Here is a 6,457-nt window from a genome sequence, read left to right on the forward strand (position 1 = left end):
GCAGCTGTGGCAGACCCGGATTCTGCGTAGACAGTAGACAATGGCATTATTCATTTGTTATCTCTTTACTTAAATATTGTTGGGTTTTTTTTAATGTTTACTTATTTATTTTTGAGAGTGAGAGCGAGAACAAGCGGAAGAGAGGCAGAGAGAGAGAACCCAAGCAGGCTCCACACTGTCAGCGCACAGCCCGATGTGGGGGTCAAAGTCACCAACAGTGAGATCATGACCTGAACCGAAATCAAGTCGGATGGTTAACTGACTAAACCACCCAGGTGCCCTGTTGGTTTTTTTTTAAGTAGGCTCCTCAGCTAATGTGCGGTTTGAACTCATGACCCTGAGATCAAGAGTCACATGCTCCACCGACTGAGCCAGCTAGGCGTTCCGAGTAGTGTTTTATAATCACAGTAAGGTTTCTTTATCCATCTGTGATATAGCCATTCCCTAGCTTCTGGTTTTCTTTACCAAGTCAATGAAAAATATAAGACGAGTCCTAGTCAAGATTAAGCACAAAAGAAAAGGCCAGAAGAAAATGAAAGAGATGTAAACCGAAGCCAGACAGCACACACACACATGCAGTTAGCTGGTCTACAAGTGAGCCTACAGCAGGGCTTCTTGGCCTCCGCACAATTGGCATTTTGGTCTGGATCGTTCTTTCTGGTGTGGGTGTCCTGTGTGTTGTGAGCTATTTACCAGCAACCCTGGTCTTTTCACACTAGATGTCAGTAATCGTCTACAAGTTATGGCAAACTGAACCATCTCCAGACATTTTCATGTGTCTCCTGGGGGACTAAACCGCCCCTGGTAAAGAACCAGTGGCCAAGAGAGAAGCATATTTATCTACATCAGGGAACATTCGAGTTGTTAGAACCATCTGGTGGAACCAGACATTTCGAATTCGCTGTTTTTGTCTGTCGAAAATGGTGGAATATCAGCAGTTTCATAAGTTTCAACCTGAAATTGATCTATGTGCATACTGATTGGTAAGTAGCAAAATAGTGACTGCTATTACTGGTAAAACTACTGAATAACTGGCCTTCTCATACACACCTGCTAGCGGAAGGTAACTGCCGTGTCACTGAATGTCACGATAATCATCATAGGGACAGTGTGACTCAGTAGATTGTAGAGATATTCAGCATATTACTATCCCCGCTCAGAAAAGCGGCTGAAAAAGGTTTTCATCCATTTGCTGTGGGGTCATCAGAAGCCGAGAGTGCATTCAGTGCTGAGAATAATGTCGCTGCTGTTACCATATATTTTCTGCTGATTAGATAAGGAGTCCCCAGATAACAAAGCTCACTGGCGGCTTCAAAGGCAGGCAGTGGATGTGGGGGCGGCGCTGGTATCGGGTGCCTAGTGAGAGCATTGGGGCCGGCGCGCCTAGCAGGCTGCAGCATGGGCGTTGGTGGCCCCGTGGCCTGCAGAGCCATAGTTCTCCTGCTCCACACCATGTGCAAAGCTGTGGTTTTCACAGGCTCTGCCACCTGAGATCTGGGGTACCCAGCCTGGTGATCCCTGGGCTGCCACGAATCCAAGATCTGGCATTAGGGACCCTAATAACATCCACGTAAGGGGAGCAGCACTGGATGAGTTAGATTGTGTTAAATCACAGCTCGGACCTCTAGAGGCATCATTTAGTGGATCGTAGGTGCGTCAAACAAACAAAAATCAGAAATGATTTGGAATTTATTAGGCTAATGAGCAATGTGCTACCAGTTAGATTACTGGGCAAATAGTAGTTTGGCGTAGTTTCATTTATTTAGAGTGTACAGGGAGCACACTGACAATTTTATGTATGTATTGATCTTTATATTAATTTTATTCCCACCATAGTTGTAAATAGATTTATTTCACCAGTGGCTATTATTAGATGTCTAGAATCCCACTGTTCCCAAACGCCAGCTCACCCAATCCAATATCGAAGAATGAGCAATTATTTTCTGTGTGTCAACATATAAAAAGGAGGTGCCTGGGTGGCTCAGTTGGTTGGGTAGCTGACTCTTGATTTTAGCTCAGGTCATGATCTCACAGTTTGTGGGATCAAGCCCCACATTGGTCTCTGTGCTGACAGCTTGGAGCCTGCTTGGGATTCTCTCCCTCCCTCTCTCTCTCTCTCTCTCTCTCTCTCTCTCTCAGTCCCTTTCCTGCTCACTTGCTCTCTCTCTCTGTTAAAATAAATAAATAAACTTAAAAAACATTCAAAAGTCTGGGGCACCTGGGCGGCTCAGTTGGTTAAGCGTTTGACTTGGGCTCAGGTCATGATCTCACGGCTCATGAGTTCGAGCCCCACCTCAGGCTCTTTGCTGACAGCTCTCTCAAAAATAAATAAAACCTAAATAAATAGATAAATAAATAAATAAATAAAACAAAAAAAATTAAAAACCACAACAGAAAACAGAGAAGGGAGTTCAAATTCTTGTCCATCACTAACCTTGGCTATGGGGTTGGGGGGAGAGCAAAATGTCTCTAGGTGAAATAGTGTTGCACATAGTAGGGACACATACTCCCTCTGGGGTTTCCATTAATGAAGCAATTAATGAGCAGCCTTTTTCTATGTAGACCTGAAATGATGTCTACCTAATGCTTTGTGTTTCGCTCAATAGGAGTGTTTATTAAATGTATTTTATTAACTGAATTAAAGCACCTTATAAGGGTCTAAATATTCCTACACTTCCGCTTGTGGCCACAGTCTGTCTCTTACCTAAGATACTCTGACCTTGAAGGAGTGCCCGCAGGGTTAATAATTTACTAAGCATGGCTTTTTCCCCAAAGACACTTGAGCGGAGGCTGTTTCAAGCCTGAATAAGGTCACACCATTCTTCTTTTAAAAGATCAAGAAAATCACATCATGTTTTTGAGAACTGATAGGTAGATAGTTGTCATAAGGTGGCATTCAGAGAAATGAGCGGTTTTGTTTTTGTTAAAAAGCTGTCCTTGTAATTCAGATTCTTCTATACAATAAATCTTCAGAAAGTATATTCTGAACTCCTTCTCCCCCTTTAGAGTTCTATGTTGGAGAAAAAGAAAAAAGTTTTCAAAAAGTATTCATTTCCTTGGTTAGAAAAAAAACGCTATTTTTTAAAATAATTTTTTTAAGTTTATTTATGTATTTTGAGAGAGACAGTGTGAGTGGGGAAGGGGCCGAGAGAAAGGGAGGGAGGGAATCCCAAGCAGGCTCCCTGCTGTCAGCACAGAGCCCGACATGGGGCTCAAACTCACGAAACGGTGAGATTACCACCTGAGCCAAAACCAAGAGTTGGACCCTCAAATGACTAAGCTATCCAGGTCCCCCTAAAATAATTATTTTGATAAACACGAAGGATCATGGATTTCAACATTTCCCCCACTACATTTGCTAAATTAATTAGGTGGCAAAAATACTTTGTGTCTTTTTAATGTATACCTCTGAGCCTGAGGAACGAAAGAGCTTTAGGAACACAGAACAAAGAGGAATTGTGTTACCACCGCAGCCTTGGTGACTTGATGGCACAGCGTGCCTGGGTGTCTAAGTCGGTTGAATGTCCTACTCTTGGTCATGATATCACAGTTTGTGAGTTCAAGCCCCATATCGGGCTCTTCAACTGACAGTGTGGAGCCTTCTTGGTATTCTCTCCCTACCTCTCTCTCTGTCCCTCCCCAGCTCACACATACACACTCTCTCAAAATAAATAAAATTTTTTAAAAAATTTTTAAAAAGAGTAAAACGAGCACCAGCAAGAACACAGATACAGCTGATTTGGGTGCTGTTCTCATGGTCATGACCCACTCCTCCAAGGAAAAGGATCTTAGTGTTCTGGGGAAGGAGAAGAAAAGGTTGGGGGCAATTCAGGATCCAAGGGGACAGAAAGTCAAGGGTAGAACTGGAAAGATTTTGGCTGTGTGTATGTCCCTTATTATACAACGATCAGATGGATGTGTTTTGTTATTTGTCATCTCTCTAAGAAGTTTCTAGGCGTCACTGACTATTAATTCCTATGTTATTACTGGAGTCTTTATGAGAGTGGCCGTGTCTGCACAGCATAGAGGCAAGTGGCTCTTTAGGAAGATTCCAAACTCTGACGGGACTTTTGGTTTCTGTCTATATTGATCACGTCAATAGCAAAATAATCGCATTTTTATTTAACCGGGTGTTGCGCCCTCTCAGAATGCACATCTGAGGAGTACTGGTCAGAGACCATTTCTCATGTTTAAGTTCTTCCATGCACGTCTTATTTATTTTCCAAAAAAGAAAATAAGGGAAAAAATTGTGAGAATTTGCTAAGGAATGTGCTAGATGAGGGGCTGGCAAACCACTTATGACCAAATGCTTACAGTTTTAAGTGGTTGGAGGCAAAAGAAGAAGAAGAGGAAGAGGAAGAGGAAGAGGAAGAAGAAGAAGAAGAAGAAGAAGAAGAAGAAGAAGAAGAAGAAGAAGAAATCATGACACATTAAATAATATGACACTTTACATGGCAGTGTCCATAAACGAAGGTCTATCAACACACAGTCCTGTGCATTCGCCTCCCTGTGCCTGCTTGTGTTGTCCTTGCAGACGTGAGTGGTCATGACAGGGACCCTAGAACTGACAAAGCTGAAAAGAGTTCCTCTCTGGCCAGCTCCTGTGCTGGCCAAGACGGACCCAGTCTCAGACTCTCCACTGCTTACAGTCTAGCCACTAGTGGGACACGGAGCCAACATGCACACAAAAGCAACAAGTGATAGTTACAGATTAAGATAAATGCTATAATGGCAGTTGACACAGGCAGCAATGAGAAAAAAGAGACACTGGAGTTGGAGTGGGAGGAAGAAGGAGACTCGTGGTTTGAGGGGACATTAAAGATGTGACATTTATAAGGAGAGACCAAGAGATCAAAGGACTCCAGCCTGTGATGGAGGAGCCAGTGGAAAGAGCTCTCTGGGAGAGGAAGGCACATATGCAAAGGTCCTGTGGGTGGAAGCTTCGTTTGTGTTTTAGACAGGAGAGGCTGACAGTCAGGGAAGGAAGGGCACAAGAAGCTGGCAGATTAGATGTGGCCCAATTCCAAGTACATGGGAGGCCATAGACGGATTTTAAGCAAGAGGGTGACATGATACAATCAGCTTTGATTTCAGTAAAAAAAATCTTTCTGACTGCTGTGTGGAGAGGGACCGGAGGAGGCTAAGATACTGAAAATACTATAGAGGAGGTCCAAGCCCAGGGTGGCTGGTGAGCCTGGAGGTGGACAGAAGAGAACAGGCTTGGATGGAAACATTTCAGATGGAACCAGGAGCCTCAACACACGAAAAGCGGTGAGAAGGTCAGGATCAAGGATGATTTACACAGTTTTGACTCAACTGGATAGTTAGTGGTGCTCTGTACTGAGGGAAGAATGGGTTTTTGGGATAAGATGCATTGAGTCAATAGCTAAATGAAAAAAGATGTGTGTGTGTGTGCACGCGCATGTGCATGCACGTGTGTGTGTGTATGTGTGTGTGTATCAGTCATGAGAAAGAAGGAAAGCCTGCTGTTCTGTACAACTTGGATGAATCTTGAGGGCAGTGTGCTAAGTGAAATAAGCCAGATTGAGAAAGACAAATACTGTGTGATCTCACTTATTATTATTATTATTATTATTATTATTATTATTATTTTAGAGCAAGAGAGAGAAAGCATGTGGGAGCAGGGTAGAGGACCAGAGGGAGAGAGAGAGCAACTCCCAAGCAGATTCCACACTCAGCACAGAGCCCGACATGGGGCTCGATCCTGTGACCCTGGGATCATAACCTGAGCCGAAATCAAGAGTCAGGTGCTCAACTCAATGAGCCACCCCAGTGCCCCCGTATGATCTCATTTACATGTAGAATCTAGAAAAGCCAAAGAGGTACCTGGATGACTCCGCTGGAAAAACATGAGACTCTTGACTCTTGATTTTGGGATCATGCATTCAAACCCCACATTGGGCACAGAGCTTACTAACTAACTAAATAGGCTGAAGTCAGAACAACGCAGATTAGAGTGGCAGTTACCAGGGACTGTGGGCTGGTGGAAATGGAGACATGTTGGGCAAAGAGTACAAGCTACCGATTATCAGATTAACAAGCTCTGGGGATCAAATGCACAGCCTGGTGATTGTAGTTAATAGCACTATTATATACTTGACAGTTGCTAAGAGAGTAGATCTTAATCATTGTTACCACGAAACAACAATGGTAATTATGTGACGTGATAGAGGTGTTAGCTAATGCTATGGTAGTAATCATTTTGCAATACATAAGTGTATCAAATCGGCCCTCGGTATGCCTTAAACATACATAAGTTCCATGTCAATTATATCTCAGTAAAACTGGAGGAAAAACCTGCTTTTCAATGGAGAGGCCCAGCTTCTATTGTAAAGAACCAAACAGTAAATATTTACGCACTAAAGTCACACAATCTCGGGCCGACTCCTCAACTCTGCCCTTGTGGCCCAGAGCGGTCATAGACAACGGGTGAGCG

Source organism: Suricata suricatta, chromosome X (assembly GCF_006229205.1).
Source record: "Suricata suricatta isolate VVHF042 chromosome X, meerkat_22Aug2017_6uvM2_HiC, whole genome shotgun sequence".
In the NCBI taxonomy this organism is placed as follows: Eukaryota; Metazoa; Chordata; class Mammalia; order Carnivora; family Herpestidae; genus Suricata; species Suricata suricatta.